Below are 23,842 nucleotides of genomic sequence, written 5' to 3' on the forward strand. Positions count from 1 at the left end.
GAGAAAGCCAGAGGCAAGTGAGCCTGTGAGCACAGATGGTTGAGGAAGGGGTGAGGGACAGGTGGAGTGAAGGGACTCTGCAAGGAAACTTAGCTAACTGGAGAGGTTCACCAAAGGCTAGTTCTGCTCATGAGCAGCTTAAAAATGGGCATCTCATATGAATCTAAGAAGCATTAAACAGAAATTCAAACAATTTCAATACTGAAAAAGCCTCGAGAGGTCATTTGTTCAGTAAACTCCAAATTTAGCTGATAATCTGAACCACTGGGGAAGTCTTTTTAGAACGCATCTTTCTGAGTTCCACCCTAAACCTGCCTGAACTGGGGCCAAGAGTATTTATGTATCATTTATGGTTCTCAGTTCCAAGTGATGGAAAGTGACGTAGGCTGATTTTAGCAAAAAGGAATGTATTGAAAGGATAATGGGAAGCTCTTAGATTCCCCAGGAATGCTGAAGAACCGAGCTTGGGAAGCATGCAGTGACATAGAGCAGAAAGTTAACCGGGACCACAGGGGATGCCCTCGCAGGCAGCCTGGGAGGCGCTGCTCCTGGGCTTGCGATGGTGCTGCAGCCAAACACAGCAGACACAGCTGCTGCGGCGCTGAAGACCTCATGACTTCTCCCCTCCCTGCTGCTGTGCCGCTAACCTCAGATTCATGATCCAGGTGGCTGCATCCCGTGGGTGGCTGAGACTAGCCCGTGCTGTCCATGCTCTACCAGCTAGGGAGGCTTGGGAAAGTGGGCCTCTGTCTTCTCTGATTCTGTGGAGGGAGGGAGGCTCCTGCAACAGAATTATATAGTAAATTTAGGTTGAGATACAGAGAGCAAGTTATCTTAAATGATAACTCTGAATTTAGGATTCAGGTTTGATACAGAAATTGTTTCTATTTTATTATTCTGCCATCCTCAAGTTTTTAGTTTGTCATCTCTTAATCATAATATGGCTGCTATGCTGCAGGCAACATCTTCCCTCACCAATACCAATTTTGAGGCAAGAATAAAAAATGGCAATAGACTTTCTCCTCACAAGACTCCATTTTTTTCTGAGATGAAAACATTTCCTGGAACTTTCTCCTGCCCCCTAATCCATAGACTTCACCTCTCGTCGCATTGTCCAGAGCTGACTTAGGTGCCATTTCCTAAGTCAATTACTTGACTCAGATACTGGAATTACCATGATGGCAACAAGTCTGTAATGTTTCTTTCTGGGTTTGGTGTAGGGGCCTACCTTCCCTACGATAGAGGGTGCCACTCTCTGAGGAAAATCTAGTCTAAATCAGTTGAGATGAAGGCAAGAGGATGCCACATTAATAGGCAATGAATGGCAGCTGCCAAAGTCGGGAATTACTTAAACATACGAAAGACACTCACAAGCTGAGCAACCAAATAAACACCCATTCTATAGTTTTTAAAGTCCCCAGGGTGATTCTTTTGTAGCTAGGATTTCCCTGTTGTTTGACAAGCTGGCTTTTCTAAGCGTATATCTAAACCATTCTCCCTTTCCAACAGAGAAAATATGTTCAGGGATCAGACATATTCCAAGGACATAACATGCCTCAGTGTAAAGACAAATATTCAATTATTTTGCTTTTGGGACTGGCAGAGTTTTCAAGCCATGATAATAACAGCTTTTATTTCCAGAACACCTTCTTAGTGTCATGCTAAGTAATTTACATGCTTTATCTCCAATTTTCATAACCATTCTACTATGTACATACCTACATAAAAAAACTGTGGAAGAGGCATTCAACTTGCTTTCCAAGACTACAGATTTAAGAAGTGGTGGAGCTAGGTCTTGAACATATTTCTTTAGGACTGCAAAGTCTATTTCTACTGCATAACACCAGTAATTTTAAAAAGTACCCGTTTCCTGAACAGAGTAACATTCTTCGTGTCTCATAGAAAACTTAATTAATGAACTGATTTCAAAGAGCACTTTGTGTGTGTGTGTGTGTGTGTGTGTGTGTGTTTACCATGGTTGATATGACCCCTCAAATTATGCTCAGCTCTAGGGTGCAAGTTTTTTGTGAATTCTTGAGTCCTTGTCCCCATGGGATTAAGGAGGTTGTTTGCTTGTAGTTCTTTTACTGGTAACTTGTCCAGTAAAATATGCTGGAAGGCCCTCAGACTCAGTCATATTTAACGTAAATATATGTATATATTTTTTAAGTACTATTGATCACCACAATTTACAAAGGTAATGAACAGCCTTATCCTTAGGAAGAATAGCATAAAGGAGGGAATGGAGATGGGTAGGGAACAGACTGTGGCATGCATGTAAAAAAATAAACCATCAAATTGCCTTTGAAGGAAAAATAGATCACTCCTTTACAAAATTATAAAGGAGGTAGTTTCCTCAACTTTCCTTTCAGCATTACATGTTTTACAAGCCTCACTTTTCCAGCACCATTCTTCTGTCCCCATTAATTGATTTTGGATTGTTTTCTTTTTTCTTTCTCAGTCAATGGCAAAGTGTGAGGTTCTAACACGTTGGTAGCACTTCCCTTGCTATGTTTGCAGGTGTGTCGTGGTATGACACTATCACCATCACAACTCTGAGACCAGGTCTGAAATCAGGGGGGAATGTGTCTTGCGATCCAGAAAATTACCTGACTGGCTTTCATAGAATATCTACCATCTAGGCTTGATGCCTGTTGAAGAAAGACAAGGTGCAAAGTAATCAAAGAAACCAGTCAAAAGAATTACCTAAGCTGTTTATTTAAGGCCCACCCAAGAATCAGTGATGCTGTATTAATAATTGATTTTGACTTTTTGAAATTTGACTTTTTACTAAAGTCTACAGGTGATTCTAAATTCAGCTACATTTAGGTACCGCTGTGTTAGAAAGCAGTCCTCACAGAGCAAATCATGTGTGATTTTTATTTTCCATTTTGAGGGCTAGATGACGAGAGAAATATTATGCCATAAGAATTAAGGCAAGAGAGTTATAATATTTTCACTAAGGGATTTTAAAAATTATGTAGTATACTGTCATATTTAGTCCTCACGAAAAGTGCATAGGAGCCAAGTAACAACCCAGCAGAAAATTTGTTGCCCTTAAAAGTAATGATGGAATAAGCATTCTTTGTACGTATCTCCTTTGTACACACAAAAGAATTTCTCATAGGAGTGGAATTGACAGGTCTAGGATTTGTTTATCTTCAGCTATGTTAGATATTGTGAAAATGATTGTCCAAAGTGTCAGAAACATTTAAAATCTCAATAGTGGGGTATGTGAGTTTTCATTGTTCTGCAACTTTACCAACACATAGCATAATCAGACTTAGTTTCGTCAGTATGAAAAGTGTCAAATGGTATCTCAGTATGGTTTTGATTTACATTTCCCTGATTATTGCTGATATACATCATTTTCATTGGTTATGGTCATTTAAAATTCCTCTTTGTGAACAAATTATTTGTAATTTTTTGTCTCTATAGTTTTCCTATCTATTTATAGGATTTTAATATATTTAATGCTAATTTATTGTATTACGTACATTATTTTTATTATATACATTACTTAAAATTATAAAACATAATTTATTTTGATTATATACATCTTTTTCCAGTCTCTGGCTTGTCTTTACCTCTTTTATGCTGTTATTTGTATCAAAGAAGTTTTAAAATTGAATGTCGTCAATTTCTTGAATCCTTTCCTTTCAGAAGTGTGCCTTTCCTGTCTGGCTTAAGTAATACTTTATTATGTCCACAACATAGATATTTAATTTTTTACACTTTCTTCAAAGTTTAATACTTACTACGTCGTATGTAGATATTGAATCTACCTGGAATTGATGTTATTATAGTGTGGGATAGAACTCTTAATTCACATTTTTATATATTTATAACCAACTTTCCAAACATCAATTAATGAATAGTCATTTCTTTCTACAACTATTTGATCTACACTGGCATCTTCATAATACATCAAACTCCCGTATGTTGGCGAGTCTGATTCTGAGCTCTCTATTCTAATTTTGTATTGTAACTTTTTCCCATCTGCTGCTGAAAACAGCTTATTGTCCTAATAACTATGGCTTCTAAAGAAGTCCTACTCTCTCATTGAATACGACTCTTCTCCCTTTCTTTCCTTCTCAAAATGTCTTGACCATTGAATATCCATGTGAATTTTAGGATCACAATATCAAGCTCTGTGATTAAATCCTGCTGAGATTTGGATTGAAATTGCAATAAAGGTTACTTGGAAGAAAATTACTCTGTATAATCTTGTTTCTTCTAAGGCATGGTTATGGCATACTACACATATATTTAGACCTTTTTTATGACTGAAAAAAAGTACAATAATATTCTTCATAATGCTGTTGACTAATCTTTTGCTAATTTTATTCCTAGGTGTTCTGCAGAAAGAATGACAACAAAATTTAGATTAAATTTTTTGGGACTTCTAGAATACCAAACTAGATGGAATGATGCAACACTAGGCATAAAATGGGTCTGTCTCAAGTGAATCTAGATGTACGAAGACCTGACCTTCAGCTGTTTTTGCATGGTCAGTGAGATGTTTCTGTTTATCAAACTTTCAAAACTACTGTTGATGGTGTATAAAAATGCTATTATTTTTTGAGATGGATTTCATATAAAACAAATATTATTATTTTTAATAGATTGTAGTTTTCTGTGTAGAAAATAATAAACTATTGACGTAAAATTTTTATTTCTTTTTAGTCCTAATCATTGCATGCATGTGTACGAATGTCTTGGTGAGTTGGCTTGCATCTCCAATACAGCTCTGACTAGAGGCAGGAAATGTGAACATCTTTTCATTGGTACTGACTTTTGAGGGAATGCTTTAAAATCCCCCATAAAATGTGATATTCACTGAGACTTTTTGTAAGCATTTTTTATTAGGTTAAGAAAGATTCTTTCCACTCACCGTTTCCTAAGATGTTATCAAAAATCGTAAGTGTATTAAATATATTTTGGAATCTATGGTTATAAATTTATGTCTCCATTTTCTTTTCTTGAGTCTATATTAAAAAATTCTAAATTCCCAGAATTTTTAAAAATTTTTCGTAATTTTAAATTGTTGTATGAATATAATTATAACATTGTCTTATTATTCTCTAATTTTCTAATTATTTTCTAATTTTCCATGTGTACTTTTATAATCTTAACAGTGAATATTTTTACTTTTTTTCTTCACTGATATTGGTAAAAGTTTATCTATTTGAGTAGTGTTTAAAATTTTTAGCTAAGTTTTTTAAAAATGAAACATCATTGTTTTTTAGTTTTCTATTGAACTCATTTCCCTTAGTTATTTTATTATGTAAATTTATTTATGTTTATTTTACTCTTCTTCTAACATCCTGGTATAAAACCTTGATTCAGTAATTTTTAATCTTTTTTATTTTTACCGTATGCTTTTAAAGACAAATTTTCCCAAACTACCTTTTCATAAGTATTTTATAATTTTGAAATAAAATGTCTTCACTGTTATTCAGGTTTCAATATATTAAACATTTGTGTCATAATATACTCTTTAAATATTTATTTTAATCAATTTGATACAATTATGAAGTTGTTAAAACAAATGTTTCTAGTAGATTTTTAATGAGAAATGGGAATATTCTATGCTAATTTTTTCCTTAGAGACATACACGCAATAATTTAATTCTTTTGGTAGTTAGCTCCATATTTCTAAATAAAAAGCTTTACTACCATTTATTGCCTCTTAGATTTTGAAAATTATCTATTGACTTCTATTTAGATTATGAGGATATAGTTCCCTCAGACTTACATCCCCTCTTTGTCCCTTCCGTCACATACACAAACTTCTTGTCCCCTGATTATCTCAATTTACTTTTATCACAATTTTTGGTTCAATAATCTCACTTACAACTGCATCATAAAACATAATATGATTACATTCATTATATAATTTTAATGGCCTGAAATCAATAACTTTGTTTTCATTTACTTAACTTAGTTTTGTTTGCACATCACTAATATGCTCGTAAAGGCCAACGCTTCCTTGGAGCACTCTTGACCACATTAGGAAATCTTAGAGGCATCCCTGTTACCCACTCGTGTACTATTCAAATCCCAACTATTTGCTCCCTAGGCCTGTGACACAGCTGTGTTCTTAGGAGATCCTTTTACACATCAATGCGAAAACTTTCTTCACCTTTTTCCTGAGAAGGGAAGCCCATGTCTATATTCTGTAGCTTCTTATTTTGTGTACACTCTATTTTTATGAAACCCACCTCAGAATACTTCTTGAAAAGTATGCATGGAATGCAAATTTTTGAAATCTTGTATGCTCCAAATGTCTCCACCCTTTATTGAATGTTTTGTTTGGTGTAGAATTCTACATTTGATTTCTTCAAATATCTGAATCATTGTTCCATTTTCTTCTAGCTTCTAGTGCTGTTGAGAAAGCCATTTCCACTCTGATCCTCTTGTTTTTTAATGATCTGTTTATGTTTTCTTCTATAAGGTTTTATCCTTATTGCTAATTATCTGAAATTTTTCTATGATGATCAATTTTGATGTGGGATTTTTACATTTACTGTGATGGAAACTCAGTGAACTTTTGCAATCTCAAAACTCATGTCCTTCAGTTCTGGATGATCTGTTAATTTCTTCCCAACACATGATCTATTCTCTCTCTCTTTCTTTTTAGAATTGATGTTTTTTGGATGTTGGACTTTCTAAGCCAATCCTCCAAATGTCTTCCTTTTTGTTTCTACTATCTATTTCTATACTTCTTTTTGTGTTTCCTGGAAGGTTTCATAAGTTTTCAAAAGCCAGTTTTACAAAATTTTTTACACAATATTTTAATTTTCAAGAGTTCATTTATAATTTCTAAGTATTTCATATTTTAACATCCACATCTTAATTTTGGACACCATACCATTCCACTACTTTTGAGCATGTTAATGATATATTTATTGGTAATAACTTCTTATTGCATTATTTTTTATTTCCAATGAGTCTTTTCAAGTTGTTGTTGTTTTGATCACTTACTTTTATATTAGAAGTATGTTTAAATGACAACTAATGTTTAGTTGTCTATTGATATTCAAAATCGATCTACTAGAAGAATTAGTGGAAGCACTAATTGTATGGGTAGACATCAAGTGGTGGATTTTGTGATTGGGGAATTTAACATGAATCTTGCCTTTTCGTTGAAGGCAACCATCTCCTTTTACTTATAATAAAATAAGTTTCCCCAGGAAAGAATGCTCTGAGGTGGGTGCTGGAAGTGGTAGTTAAACCTCTGTGGCACTTCGCTAGAATCAGTAGAAGAGAGAGGATGGGAGTGGTCTCATCATTTAGTTTTATATGTTGTTTCGTTTCCCTCTTCTCTGAGTATAGATGTCCTCTGGCTCAACCTCTTTAGCAAGTAAATTCCCATCTTGTGATGGAGAAGTAGTGACCTAGAGGCAGAGTGGGAAGAAAAGGTGATACTGAGGACACATCTTCTTCTTTTATAGATTTCAATCAACTTTTCCTGTTTTTAGCCCTACTCATTGCCACCCCTTCCTCTAAAAGGGTACACAACTGCTCTGATTTCCGAGCTTTTACTGAGTCTTCAGGATGAATCACTCTGCTTTTTTCTTAATTTCTTTCACTCTAGGCTTAAATGTCATTCTGTATGCTAGAAATTAAGTTTCTTACCCATAAATCTGTCACTTCATCATAATTTTATTAATATCCCATGGGTATAGTTGTCTTCTTCTTCATTGCTTTTGCATTAATGAGCTTATGTCTTTTTTTTTAATAGACTTGATTTTTTTTAGCAGTTTTAGGTTTACCAGAAATTTTCTGTATACACTCTGGCCCCACGCATTCATAGTCTCCCCCATTATCAACATCCCCCGCTAGAGTTGTACATTTGTTACAATTGATGAACCTACATTGATACATCATCACCTCAAATCCAGTTACATTAGAGTTCACTTTTGTGTGTGTGTGTGTGTGTGTGAGGAAGAGTAGCCCTGAGCTAACCTCTGTTGCCAATCTTCCACTTTTTGCTGAGGAAGATTGGCCCTGAGCTAACGTCTAGGCCCATCTTCCTCTATTTTATGTGAGATGCATGCTACAGCATGGCTTCATAAGCGGTGCATGGGTCCATGCCTGGGATCCAAAACTGTGAAGCCCAGGCCGCAGAAGCGGGTCACGTGAACTTAACCTCTACACCACCAGGCCAGCCCCTAAAGTTCACTTTTGACGCTGTTCATTCTACGGGCTTAGATAAATTTATAATGACGTGTACCCACCATTATAGTATTATACAGAGTAGTTTCACTGCCGTAAAAACATCTGTGCTCTGCCTATTCACCCCCTCCTCTTCTCTTAATCCTTGCAATCTTTTTACTGTTCCCAAAGATTTACCTTTTCTAGAGTGTCATATAGGTGGTATCATACAGTATATAGGCTCTCAGATTGCTACCCTCTCTTATTAATGTGTTTTTAAGGTCCCTCATATCTTTTCATGGCCTGCTAGCTCATTTCTTTTTCAGCGTTGAGTAATATTCTACTGTCTGGTTGTATCACAGTTTGTTTACCCATTCACCTACAAAGGACATCTTGGTTGCTTCCAACTATTGACAAGTATGAATAAAGCTGCTATAAACATCTGTATGTAGCTTTCTGTGTGGAAATATTTTCAACTCTTTTGGGTAAACATCTAAGAGTGCTATTGCTAGATAATATGGTAAGAGTATGTTTAGTTTTGTGGGAAACCACCAAACTATCTTCCAAAGGGACTGTACCATTTTGTATTTCCACCAGCAATAAATGAGAGTTCCTGTTGTTCCACATCCATGCCAGCATTTGATACTGTCAGTGTTCCAGATTTTGGCCATTCTAATAGGTGTGTAGTGGTATCTCAACATTGTTTAAATTTGCATTTCCCTGATGATATATGATGTGGAGCATCTCTTCATATACTTGTTATTTCTGTATCTTCTTTGGTGTGGTGTCTGTTGAAGTCTTTGACTCATTTTTAATCAGGTGATTTGTTTTCTTGTTGCTGCGATTTATGTGTTCTTTGCATATTTTGGAAAACAGTACTGCACTGGATATGTCTTTTGCAAATATTTTCTCCAAGTTCATGGATTGTATTTTTGTTCTCTTGACAGTGTCTTTTGACAAGTAGAAATTTAGTTTTAATGAAGCCCAGATTATCAATGATTTCTTTCATGGATTATGCCTTTGGTGTTATATCTAAAAAGCTATTGCCAAAACCAAGGTTACCTGGATTTTCTCCTATATTATCTGTTGGGAATTTTATATTTTTGCATTTTGCATGTAAATCTGTGGTCCATATTGAGTTAATTTTTGTGAAAGGTGTAGGGTATGTTTCTATATTCCATTTTTGGTATGCAGATATCTAGTTGTCCCAGTACCATTTGTTGAAAAACCATCTTTGCTTCATTTTATTGCCATTTCCCCTTTGTCAAAGATAATTGACTATATTTATGTAGGTCTATTTTAGGCTCTCTTTTCTGTCCCATTGATCTATTTGTCTATCTTTTTTTTTTTTTTTTTTTTGTCAATACCATGCTATAGTAAGTGTTAAAGTTGGGTAGAGTCAGTCTTCCAACTTGGTTCTTCTCTTTCAATATTGTGTTGGCTACTTTGGGCTTTTTCCTCTCCGTATAACCTTTAGGATTATTTTGTCAATATCCACAAAATAACTTCCTGGGATTTTATTGATACTGTGTGGAATCTATAGATCAAGTTGGGAAGAACTGATATCTTGACACTATAGAGTCTTCCTACTTATGCATATGGACAGTTACTTCATTTATTTAGTTCTTTGATCTCTTTCATTATAGTTTTACAGTTTTCATCATATAGCTATTCTACGTAATTTGTTGTATTTATACCTAAATATTTCATATTTGGGGTGCTAATTTAAATGGTATTGTGTGTTTAATTTCAATTTTCACTTGTGCATGAAGATTAGTTAATTTCTATAGACAGTTTTTGTGTAGGAAAGACAGTGGGATCTCCCATAAAGATGAGCTAAGAAAAGACATCACCACCTGGCACAGACAGGATGAAGACATCTGAATGCATGGTCAACATCATCGACAATAACTATCTGTGTCTTTGGGCCAGTCCTTAATTCCTTAAGGCCCTTAATCAAATGGCTGTGGTAGTCTATTGTAACAGAACTCCTTCTCCTGTTCTGGCCTCCTATGGTTGTACGATTCTGTAAATATCTATGAAGGATTGAGTGTGTCTTTGAAATGTTGACTGAGGAAAAGTCAGTTCAATTTAAACAGTAGATATTTATTTGGGCAATTTGAATTGCAATTCAGGAGACACAGATTCAGGTAGAAACCCAAAACATGTTCTAATTGCAGGAGAGGGGCTTAGGATTTTTACGGGAAAAAGGGAGGATGAGGTGAGTTTTTTTAAAAAAGAGTTCATTAGTGATAGATGAGGTAAGGCTAGGTTTGTACTTCACAGATGGGCTTGAGATTTGGTCATCAGGCAAAAGGTTAGACACACTTCATTTATTAGGTAGTGATCCAGTCAACAGCGAAGTCCAATTTCCTCAGTCCTTAAAAATGGGATATTCTTGTCCTTACTGACTTCTTGGAAGGTCGGCGGTTTGGTCCAGTTTGGAAGATAAAGAAAACAAGATGTGCAAGGAAATTCTTCTGAAATGGTTGCTCTGGCTCTATTTTAATATGGCTCCACTCATTGTCATATTTCACAAAAAAATTGTGTTATTTTTAAGCAAAAACACTTGCTAACAGCAAAACCACTGCACAATGATCATATCCACCAAACCTATGTATAGCTGAACTAACTATTGGAATTTTCTTCTGTTCTTGGAAGCTACCAGAGCAGATGAAATGATCATTAAATAGTCCCCCACTGATGAAGGCCTCATAGTCAACTTCTAGTGAATATTTATATTTATGCACTTCTCCCATCAGCCTCTATCTCTTCCCAGCCCAACTAATTGACTTTGAGTTATGCATTGTAGAACTTAGATCCAGGTGGATATCAAAATGTAGATAAACTTCCCTGTTTAATTTCATAAATAGAAATACATTCTCTTGTTCAATTATTTAACAATGACTTTGTTTTATAAACACAAAGCCATATTGATCATACAGAAGAAATAAAAAATATATAAAGGATTTTTTAATAAATACACAATTAATTGTGTTTGTTCTTGTAACACTTAAAAATGCATAATTTTCTTCTCTCTTTTTGTTCTCTTTTATCAAGTACTTATTTTAATTCATTATGGAAAACGGGGAAAATTCATAGTTATTTTTTTGTGATCAAACACATCTTTAATTAATCCTGGCATCTCAATGTAATGGTGATGAATGTTACTAATTTAACCTTTTTATGCCCTCTTAGGGGCATCTTTATAAAGAAATATGTCATTTATGGAAGTATTTGTTCAGATCAGAAAACACAACTCACCTTCTAAGGTCTTTGAATTAAGGATTACTATTAAATCATTTATTTTATTATATTTTTCTTTCTTCTCTATATTTATCTTTGCAAATTCAGTTGATAAATGCAGTATAATTTTTTTAAAGGGGCACTTCTACAGCAATAACCCAAGTGGTCTTTTACCTATTATTTTTCTTTAAGTGAAGAGTTGCAATTAAACCATGCCCCCTATCAAACACAGTAAGCTTCAATTATTCCACATCATGGTCAGAAGAGGTTTAGATAATGCCAAGTGCATGTATACTTGGCTGTAATTCTCGGGTTTCTGCAGAGGTTTTCTTGGACCTTTGGTTATACCTTCTCCTTTGAGTGGTCTTTGGTTAAAATCTCTTCACTAGTCTCATTAAGTGCTCAGGTGCGAAAGAGAAGGTGTAATATAAATTGCTTCCTAATGAAGTGGGAAGGAGAAGGCAAGTTGAAAGGACCTCAGCAGAACTATTCTGTCCAAAAGTCCCATAATTAGAGAGATAAGATTATTTCTGGTCTTCCACTGCTTCCAGTGACAACTAGTATTAGCCTCAGAAGTTAGGTGTTCATAGGGGATTGCTTCAGGGACTACTGAATGTCCCTTTCCTTAAACTCTCTCCTATAAAATTGAGCTCATCAAGGGCAAGATTTGTTGTTTCTCATTCGCTTTGTATTTTTAGTGCCCAGAACAGCACCTGGCACAAAGTAGCTGTGAGTATATTTTGATTAAATTTAATTGAATTGACTTCTTTAATTAGGTCCACAGAGTATCTATGAATGCTGGATAATTTACCACCATTGACCAGATGATTACTTCTTTGGGCCTCAAAATCCTTCAGTCAAACACTGAAATGTTTGCTGAAATAGGAATTGCCAAGTGTTTTTAGTATCTGTTCTCTAGTAATCTGTAATATTTTTGGAAATGAACCATCATGAATGATTCAGAGCCCCTTATTCCATTCTTAATTCTCCAGTGAGAAAAGTTAAAGGCAGCTAAAGATCATAAGAAGAAAAACCCAAGGATGCCACAGGTCGAGCTTTAGATAACTATAATGTGTCTGTATTCCTTAAGATCCTTAATCAAATAACATTTCTTGGGCACTCATCTAACCAAGCTTGGAAAACGAGGCATACTTGCAGAGGAAGAAGAGCTAGGCCTTGGAGTCAGATAGCTGTGAGCTCGAAGCCCAATTCTTTTATTGTTGTTGTGACACTGGATACATCACTTAAGTCTAATGCCCTCATCCTCTCCATCTTTAAAACAGAGGTAATGATAGTCAATACAGAGGGTTTTTATGAGAACATACAAATAAAGTAATAGATGTGAAAGAATATCCTGTGTCTGGTAGACTTCTAAATACCCCTGCCCCTCAAATATTCCTTGTCCCCTGGTATTCACAACCATGCATAACCCCTTCATGTTGAATAATTTGGTTCTAGCTAAGAGAACATGGAAATGGTAACAGAATGATCACTTTTGTGATTAGGTTACAAAAGATTATGATATCTACCTTACTAGCTGACTCTCACTCTCTTGCTTACTTTGATAACGTAGGCTGTCATGTTGGAGAGACTCACATGAGAAGGAAGGGAGGGTGGCTTCCAGCCAACAGACAGTAAGAAACAGAGGTTCACAGTCCAACATCCTGCAAAAAACTGAATCTTGCCTACAATCACATGAATGAGCTTGGAAGTCGATTCTTCTCCAGTTAAGGCTGGTGCTGAGACCACACCCCTCTCTTACACTATTGAGTATAGCCTGTCAGAGACTTTGAAGTAGAGGACCCAGCTAAGCTGTACCCAGATAAATGATTCCAGAAACAACCGTGAGATAATAAATATGTGCTGTTTTAAGCCACTAAGTTTTGGAATATGTTAAGCAGCAACAGATACTAATAAAAAATAAAAAATAAATATATACACATACAAACATGTGTGTGTATATATATATACATATATATGCATACACATATGTATACATACACACATACATACATAAACACATATACATATATATGATCATCCAAGTATGAACCCAGGGAATATTTTATCTCTGAAGTGACTTTTTCCCGACTCTGTGCTTATTAACTGTGTGGTAATTTTAATTAACTGTGTGCTTAGTATTCAGTGTGTGTTTCCATGAGTGTCTGGATGATGTGATGTGCTCTCTTCTACGTGTGTCATTCATAGAATTTCTAACAACAAGACAGAATCTCTGACAAAGTGATATCAGAAAAACATGCTTTGAAGCTTTATTTCCCAATATTTATTCTTCATGGATTTGTATAAGAATAGCTGGGAAGTATGTATCACAGTGAACAGCAAAGACCAGGATTTCAGTGTGTCATAGCTTCATCTCTATTTTTGTCTCTTGAACAAGTTACATAATTTATCTAAGTTTCAATTTACTCACTTACTTAAGTGGCATAATAGTCCCTATGTCATAGAGGACTCAATACGCTAAAAAACAAACAAAAAACTAAACAACATCTTTTAAAAATTCCAAGTACTTGACTAAGGCCTTTACAGATATATTAATTTTGGTCATTAAATACATACAATAAGATAGATATGATTATCATTCTAATTTTATTGGTAGGAAAACTAAGGCTCAGCTGAATCAACCAATTTGCCCTAAAGTCATAGATTTTACAAGTTTTGGGGCTTAGATTTAAATCTGCATAGTTTTCTCTTAAGAAGTGTGTTTATTCACACTTTGCCTGCTCAAATCCCACTGATCTTCCAGATTCTACCATTGCCCCATACAATCTATTCCTTCCATAACAGAGAATCTATTTTAAAACACAAATAAAATAAATAGTTAATATGTTAATTATTAAAATAATTTAATAAAATATTAAATAAACAATATTTAAATTATTAAATCCTTAAAATAAATAAATATATAAATAAAAAATAAATTAAAATATATTTGTGGAGAGAACCTATAGCAGTTCCCAGCACATAACTGTGTGCAATATATGTTACTTAATAATTATTTCTTAACTAAGATTGTTAAGATCCATTTTTGGACATAAATCATTTAATTCCAATTAATTCCAACCTTTATTCTCAGGCACATATATGATACTAAGCTTTGTGCTTCTGACTTCTTTGTTTCAAAAACGTTCAAGGAATTCGCCAGGTATAGATGAGAACATTTCACCCCTGCCTTATTCCCCAACCTCTTTTCTTCCATTCCTCCCTCCCTTCCTTCCTTCTTTCTTTTCTTCCATACTAATTCACTCAAAAAATGCTTATTGTACACCTACTATGTGACTAGTTACTGAGGTTACAGGCCAGGTTAGAGGTTGGATTGAGGTACAGACTACCATAACAAATCAGTGGTTTGAAGCCATGAAGATTTATTTTAGATCCACATTATAGGTCCATCTCGAGTCAACAGGATGAACTATGCTCTATGTCATCCTTACTCAGGGCCCTGGATGGCAGAGACTCATCTCCGTGCCTCCATAACTGCTGAGGCAAGAAAAAGGGAACATGGCACGCATGCACTATTAAAGTGTCGCATGGAAGAGATATGTGTCATATCCATGCACCTCTTCTGGGACAAAGGAGTCCCATGGCCACACCTAACTTTAAAGAGGCAGAAAAATGCAATCCTTTCTTTTCCTGAGCAGCATGTTCAACCTGCATGTTGAATAGCACATCGACCTTGAGAGACAACTTCACCTATATGTCTTATCTCACTTCTAGAAAGTTCAAGGAGACACTTCAGTGTCTTGTTTCTTTTTTTATTTTTGTGAGGAAGATCAGCCCTGAGCTAACATCCATGCCAATCCTCCTCTTTTTTTTTTTTTCCCCTGAGGAAGACTGGCCCTGGGCTAACATCCATGCCCACATTCCCCTACTTTATATGGGGCGCCGCCACAGCATGGTCTGACAAGCGGTGCATCGCTGCGCACCCGGGATCCGAGCCCTGGCTGCCAGCAGTGGAGCGCGTGCACTTAACCGCTACGCCATGGGGCGGCCCCTTCAGTGTCTTGTTTCTAATTCACTGCTTCATTCTCTTTCCATTTCTCATTTCTTTATTCAACCGTTCAATAGTTTATTGAATGTACAGTATATGTTAGGTACAGGAGTTACAGCAAATAATTTTTTTAAAAAAAGAAAAGAAAACTGCTGCCATTTATGTTGTAAGGGAGGAAAAATAATTAAAGTATTTAACAAGTCAGAGAGTGATGATGGCTTTACACTGAGAAAAGTAAAGCAGGGAAGGGGAGAAGAGAACATGATGATGTCTGAGAAGAGACTTCATTTTAAATTGGGTGATTAGGACCAGTCTTGCTGAGAAAGTGAAGTGTAGCAACGACCTGAAAGAGGTAAGAGAATGCGTCTGAGCCGCTATATTACCCAGGGGAAGATCATTCTATTCAGGAGCAGCAAACTTAAATGCCCCGAGGCAAAGCACTTCTAGTAGAAGCTTGCTTTTCTAGTGAGACCTAGAAAGAAGCATGAGACTGGATGAAAGGAGAAGGAGAGTGTGGCAGGAGATGAAAGCACAGAGGTTCCAGGGGCCAGATTAGAGACCCAGGGGCCTTCAGAAGGCCTTTGGCTTTTATGAACATCTTGGGGAACTCTTGGTAGATTTCATCCAGAAAAGTAGCATAGTCGTACATGTGTTTTAAAATAGATTCTCTATTATGGAAGGAATAGATCACATAGGGGAAATGACAGAAGCAGGAAGACCAGTGGCAGTGTCCCGAGCACCCATAGCAATGCATGTGCCAATTAGTTAGTGGAGAAAGACTGGGCAGAGCAGGTGTGGAGGAGAAATCATAAATTCCATTTTGGGCGTATTAGTTTTGAGGTGTCTATCAGACATCTTAGTGGGAATGTTGAATAGATAGCTGGATATAAATGCCCCCAAATTGGGAGAGCACTCTGGGCTGGAGATATATACATACAGACAGCATCTAATTCCATGAAGCTGGTTTGTGCGAGTATACAAAGAATGGAAGAGGTGTAAGACCTGAATCCCTAGTCACTAACGCTGAGAGATCAGAAATAAGAGAATGGAACAGCAAAGGATATTTGGAAGGAGCAGCCAATGAGGTAGAAGGAAAATATGTCCTGGAAGTCAAGTAAATAAAATGTTTTAAAGAGGAGAGAATGATCAGATTGTTGGATCAACTGGTAGGTCCCTAAGATGAAACCTGAGAAGTGACGATTCTATTATCTGTGTGAAGATGTTCAAAGGCTTGGATGTGAGGAATATTGGTGAAATATAGGGCCATAGCCTGACTATAGCAGCCTGAGGAGAAAATGGGAAGAAAACAATTAGATGTAACAAGATAAATCTGGCCATGTGTCCATTTAGGGTAGGGCTGTATCTACCTTGAAAGAGCTCCAGGACCTGAAATGGACGTACATGATGACTGAGGGGGTTGTTATCTTCGTGGTCACACTGCAGGAATTCTGGCCATGATCGCTGGCCACCTTATTCCTCCCAATCACAAACCCCAGTGCCTAAAATACCACTATTATTTATTCCCTTGAGTTTGATTTTTGTTTTTTCATACCAAGCATCTCTTTTTCTAACACTGTTACTCTAAGGATTAGCATAATAATCTGCCGTAACTTATAGAAAAACAAAATGGACTGGGAGTTGGAGGACCTCTGTGGTCTTAAATAAATCTTGTCCTTCCCTTAGATTGACTGTCCTCCTGCAAAGCTGGAAGAATAAAATGGTCTCTAAGACCCTTCAAGCTGAGAGCAGAGTCATATGGGAATTGAAATTTTGAAGGAGAAGGAATGAGTTTGGAGTTGGAATCACTGCCTGGGAAGGCTAAAGACAGACTCCTTCATTCCATCATTCAATGAACTTTACCAGCCCTAGCTGTGCTCTTTATTCTGTAATTACAGACATGAACAAGAAAATGTCTTTGTTCTAAAGGAAGCCTCAGTCTAGTGTGTGGGGGGTGGTGGATCACTTTCTGGAGATAACAAAACAAGATGTCTGGTTAAGGAGTACTAGAAAAAAAAGAGTGATGAGATGGAGGGGGCACCACTGACGACAGGAAGACAGGTTCAATAGTATGCTCACTCTGAGGCCTAATTCTGGAGGTAGTCTGTATGCTGTGAATTAAAGTCCCACTCAAGTTGCAGATTTTCATGCCCTAGGAAAGATAATTTGCAGGACAGTCTTTGGACTGTTGCTATCTCAACAGAAGCACATTCTGCACTCTACAATCAAATAGTATTTGTATTCCTAGTGGAAATTCAGTGATAAGTTTGTTAAATCACTTTCACCATTGAAAATTCTTATTTTACTTTTCACATGTATTGTGATAATAACATGTTGAAGAGCTCATCAGCTTGGAAAGGTAAGCACCCATTTTCTCTGATAGATAATCATCAACTAGAGAAATAGGCCCTGCCCCACACGGTTATCTACTTACCTACCTTAATTATCAACCTTATCTGCAGTACTGCACAGTGCAAGGACTCTGTCACTACCTTGGCTGGGCTAGAGAACAAAGACCACATACAGCAGCACAGGACAGCCTTTGAAATGAGGAGCTACCAGCGATTCTCTTCATTATATTACAGGGAACTCTTCACTTCAGGAATTTGAAAAAGAGCCCTAATGAAGTGCAGTTTCTCTTGGAAGCAATCCACATATTCCTTTACCATTGCTATGTTGAGTCATAGTCATACCAGAGATGACGCTAGTGCAAAATGCTTTGCTTTTAAAAATCACACTGAAGGGCAAACAGAGTGGTTCAACGTGTTGGAGGAGGAGTAAACGTCGATTTCTTGCTTACAGGGAGGGATTGTGCCCTTTGGAAGTCCATAGGATAGGCTGAAAGCAAACAGCTTCCTCTACATTGAGCTCATTAAAGTGACTTTGATTTGTTTTATTATTATTTTTACTTTGCACAAAAATTTCAATTAGGAATAGTATCAAATCCAGCTAATTTTCTCCTCCTGAGGATTCACGATAGACAACTAACTCAAGGGCTGAGAGTGCCTTGTTTGCAACGTGCAAGTGAACATTTTTTTAAATTTCAAAAAACAAAACAAAAAACTCAACTCAATTTTATGTACAGTCTGAATGTTTGCATCCTTAAGTCCAAATTACAATCCTGTGTCTCAGTTTCTTCCTCTTAAGATAGAATCACAGTAGTAAATGACATAATACATATAATGTACTTGGAATAATGCCCGGCATAGAGAGATGGCTCAATAATGTTAGTCATTGTTATTACTATTATAAACATCATTTTTTCTTCATCTCTCTATATTGTTTGGCCTTAATATGAAATAAGACCTAGATGAATCTTCAAATGAGAGAGAAAGAAAAGAGTTGAGCAATATATCAGGTTCTCAATTCTTGTACCATTAGTCTTTCTGAGGGATTTTTGTAGAACAAATGGTGGCTGGAAGAGTTGAAGTTTTAATATCTAATTCATAAGTACAGCTTTGCGTTAACTCTGAAAAGATATAAGAGCAACTTAGAACATTTGCTTCTAAGAACTACTTGGTGACTTGTGAAAGTAAGTGGTTATTAATTATATATGCCTACCTCAAAAACAAAAACATCATTGGATCCAAACAAACAAAAAAAGGAAACCAAACTAAGCCAAAAGCAAACACAAAAATATTGTTCAAAAGTAAAAGTAGGAAATTTGAACTCAAGAGTGGAATGTGGTAAGTTAAAAAAAAAACAAATTGTAGATTTTCTTAAAAAATCAGAACCATATTTTCTAACTTTTAGATGAAAACAATAATTTCTCACTTCTAATTTAACAAACACATAAAAGCATTTGGAAAATATTTAAAAAATGATTATGAAGAAGGAAAATATATTTTAAAAATCTTTCTGTTGCTTACCAATTTAGATATTTTTTTATATACTTAACTATAATCACAAAGCATAAACAACTGATAACCTTTTCTTTCATTTCTCACTGGCATTGTTTTTCATGGCATGATGCTGTCTTCATCTAAATCTTTTCCAGTGGTTTATAATATACCTTTGAGTTGGGATACCATCATTTTCTTGGTTGCTCCATTTTTATAAGATATTTAAGTTTTCTTCCCCAAGATTTCAATGTGTACCTTAAAAAATAATTTCATTTGTCTATTAAATATTTGGCAGAGTGAAATAGGACTGCGTAGGGAAGAGAAATTCATAGATTAATGAGATCATCCTTTAAAGGAAATCATAGGGTTTTCAAGAGATGCAGGAATCGAGCAGTTCTACTTTGACTTCCACTTGTGAAGGGTGACCCTGTTCACCTCCAGGCCCCTCAGGAGTAACCATAGACTCTTTACAGGGTATAATAGATCATCTTCATCCTCATCCTCCTACAAGCCAAACGTCTGACAGACCACATCAAGTCACACTTCCACACAGGACATCCATAAGCGGATCTGTGACACATTTACCACTAAAGTGCAGTGACAGATCACATTAATTCATAAAACACATTGATGTGTGTCTGACATTTTCTTTGGCAGATGAAATTCTTTGATACACAAGCATGGAAGTGTTGGGCTATCGCATGTTTTCAGCCAAGGCTCTGTAATTTGTCTATCCATCCTTTAAAGCCATCTCTAGAGACTTTCTGTGTAAAATTGGCAAAGTCTACCCTAGAATGGAAAGATTTCCTTCTCCTTCGATCTCAGTGATGTGATGGTCTCTATATACCCTTCATTTATTTACTATTTAAATCAATATTTTATTCCTGATTTTACAAAATTAACCCATTACTTTCAAGTTAATTGTGAAAAGTTTTCCCCTTTCTTCTTGATAATGGGTAAAGAAAAATATCCAAGATAAAGTTACATACAGAGGCATTTATTGTACAGGTCTCTTGGATACAACACAGTGCTGGGCATTGTGGAATAGTGAACAGGAGAGCCAGTCATGTGCCCTAGAGAAGTTAGTATATATCAGGTGTGTGAATATGCTATAGATAATATCTGGTCCAGAAAAATACTTATTTTGGTTTGATGTTGTTTAGGAATGGCTCCTCGAATTACAATTACTTAGCAGCTCAGCCTTTAACTATTCCAAACTTTGTCTCATGACAAGGAATTTCTCCAGCAGGATGAGGCTTATATGGGAAGAAGAAGGACATGACCATCAACTGAGCATGTATAGTGCTCTAATATACAGTGTTTTAAAAAAAAATTATCAACCATTTGATGAAATTATGATACCTGTTTTTCAGGTGCAGATGAAGAGATTGAAATGTAAAGATGTTTTAAAAATCTCGTTCAAGGCAGGTAAAAGTAATTATATAAACATGGCCTTGGTTATTAGCTGAAAACTATCGAGAGAAACATTGAGATTTAATTGTGCAATGCAGTCAGAACAAGATAATTTTGTACCTACCTCCTAAATATCAGCAATTATCATCATTTCTGATGCTATCATGGTGGCCTATGTATGAATCATAGAAATAATCATTCAACTTGTCCACCAATGGAGGGCAGGAAAAAGGCTGCACCACTTGCTAGAACCCATGAATATTTCTAAGTTAACTAAACGTTCTTGATAAGGAGCTAGCATACCCCTATGCTTACAAGAATATTACTAATGAATGAATTAATTAAAAAAATTACTTAGGTGACAGAAAAACATGTATCCAGGACTTGGTTCTGCCATTGGCTTATCAAGTCATTTTAGAACAGTCAGTTTATGACTTTGGGCCTCTGGTTTCTTCTTCATAAAATCTGGGCATTGGTGCGATTGGAATTTCTCCAATCAGCAAAACACTATTTATATTCCTGCAATGGACAGAGGATAGCATATGACTTTGTATCTTCCATCAAGGAGGTGTCTACATAAAAAAAATAAGGCAGGAGGAGGTAAGAGGATAGAGAGAACATCATGGTCCCCTAACATGCGCAAGGCATTGTGTGGAGTGCTTTACATAGAGCCTTAAAATTGATCTCACCAAAACTCTACAAATTCAGCATTGCTATGTTTATTTCGTAGAGGAGAAATTGCTAGAAAATATAGTTGGGTCAGAATTTTAACAACTATGTTACAAAGCCGAAACAAATTTCGGGAATAATAGAAGTCAATGGGGAATTTTTAGAGGACAGAAGAATAAACAATTAACTCTTTTTCAGAAGTTTTTTTTTTTTTTTTTTTTTTTTGATGTTAGGGAATCTGAGAAAGTCTAGGCTGCAAACACCAGAACTTTTCAAAGTCCTTTCCTTGAGGTTGGAAGTGAAATATTTCAGAAAGTATGATGGTGATAGGGATAGGGAAATTGATTCTCATTCTAAGTATCTTTGCACATGCAGCTCCAAGCTTGGAATGCTTCCTAGGAACTAAAATTATCGCTCTATGCAGTCATGGCTCATTCTCCCTAGTGAAACTTCTTTGAATTAATCTTACTGAGAGTCAATTAAGAAGCGAAATGTTAGTCCTCAAGCTTTTCAACATGCCTGTTTTGGCCCCAATGTCTTTTTTCTACACACATGAGGTCTTCACTTCCACTTTAACCTCATCCTGCTCATACCCCAATAGACTTTTTGCTAGGTAGGAAACATCAGTTTGCTGGTACCAATCATCTTGCTGCTTTGGAAAGAATCTCCATTCATTTCTGGGTTCATGTTTATTAAACTCTATGCCAATTTCTCATGTATGGAGATTTAACTTCTATTCTTAAAAGGAAAATTAAGTGATATGATCAGCAAAATATTAAAGACATTACTTGAAGCTAAAATATATGTCACTGTCCAATAATTTTCATCGAATACCTTATTATAAAATTTAGTCAATTATATAGTCTAATGGTGAACTTAAAATGCCCTTTAACGTGAAATTAAATTTAAACAGTAGTTAGAAGTTTAAAACTATTCGAGGAAAATATTAGCCCCTTTTGGTTACATGAACTAGAGAGAGTGTTTTGAGAGGCATTTATCTTGATAAATAAAGTGACAGCTATTTATGGCAGAGGTTCCCAGAATGTCTGTCTTTGAAGTGGTTTTTGGGAACAAAGTGAAATGTGCCCCCAGCAAAGCTTAGAAGGAAGACCACCTGTCAGAATTAAACCAGAAAATTATTGTTTGATTTAGAAGTGGAATTTGAAGGCATGTCAGAAGACATAGAGTGGAGAGATAAGCAATGACTATGGCAGGAAGAGCCTTCAGGGCCAGGCCAAGGGACTGGAAAGCACTGGAGAGTCGTGAAGACATTTGTATGTCACTGAAGCACTGGAGAGTCAATTATCCATTCATTCATTTCCTCATTCTGATATCTGTCATCTGGCTGTTCCTCCTAATTGGTAACTTCTTCCCCGTTTTGTACAGTACTGGTGGAAATCACTGCCCATGTCATGCAATAGAAGCAGCTCATGCAGAGAGAACCTCCTTGGCTTGACCAAACAGACCTGCCAGACTGGGGCTTTGACTGTCGAAATAAGGAAATAAAGATAGTGCAGTGTTTTACGTTCACAGCCACTGTGCCATTCTCTAGTATTGGTGGCAGCCAGGTAGTGAAATAGCAGTGGTGACATGCTGGCTAGAAATGCAGCCAGCAGAAGCCCCAGAAAAAAGCCTGAACAAATCCCCAAAGGATGTGTAGATGGTTACCCGTCAGATGTGGTCATGCCAGCCCAAGACCTCAGCAACAGTGATCAAAGAACAGAGACAGTTAGCTGACACAGCTGTGGGTCTGCTCCTCTCACTGCTAATCGAACAGTGGAGATGGCTATGTATGGAAAACATGCAGAAAGTTCTTCATCTTTTGTTTGGTACCCTAATTCAGAGGTGGTTAGAAGTGAAAGTAGCTAATCTAACATGTCCACAATGCTGGGTGCAGTACTTCTGACTTCTTCAACAGTCTGTCTGACCTGGTGGAATTTTATGAAAGTATCTGCACCCTCTAAGGGCCCAGGAGCAGAAGGTGGCTGTTGAGAAACAGGCTTTGCAGAGGCTGGTGGGAGTCTTGCCAGATACTGTAGCAGAAATCCTTGGAGTGAACAAATGTTGGCTGAGCTGCAGTCTAGTCTTGGAGTCACTATAGCAACCTGTCATCAATAGGCATTTGATTTACTGCCTTTGGGTGGTCATCCTGGAATTCTTGGATCTCAGTGCCTCTGTTGAGGAGTCTACCATGACCACCTCTGCCTCAGATAACCCAGACAACCCGAAGAGGATGGGCGTCTCTCCTTAGCCATAGGTCATTCATCCATTCTTCAAAGGTTGGGAGAGCTACTCTGCTGCGCGAAGAACAGTCAGGAAGCCTCTTTTCTCTGGAGCTGGGCTGTAGCTCAGAAGGCCTGGGGTCTCAGTGGCACTGTTGCCCCCCAGTGCTACTCCATTTGTGGCAGTTGATGGGAGGACATATGTGTCAATTGCATGCGTATCAATTTCTATACATTTAAAAAAAAAAGTAGGTGTGACATTGTCTGCTTCTTATCCTGCAGAG

At 36.5% G+C, this 23,842-nt stretch overlaps 1 pseudogene; it reads left to right on the forward strand.

The window, feature by feature from the left end:
* Positions 1-447: 447 nt before the first annotated feature.
* On the forward strand, positions 448-23,587 carry LOC106800814 (sorting nexin-19 pseudogene; annotated as a pseudogene).
* The last annotated feature ends 255 nt before the right edge of the window (positions 23,588-23,842 follow it).

This window comes from Ceratotherium simum, chromosome 9, assembly GCF_057802395.1.
Source record: "Ceratotherium simum simum isolate JZ-2026a chromosome 9, ASM5780239v1, whole genome shotgun sequence".
Classification (NCBI taxonomy): Eukaryota; Metazoa; Chordata; class Mammalia; order Perissodactyla; family Rhinocerotidae; genus Ceratotherium; species Ceratotherium simum.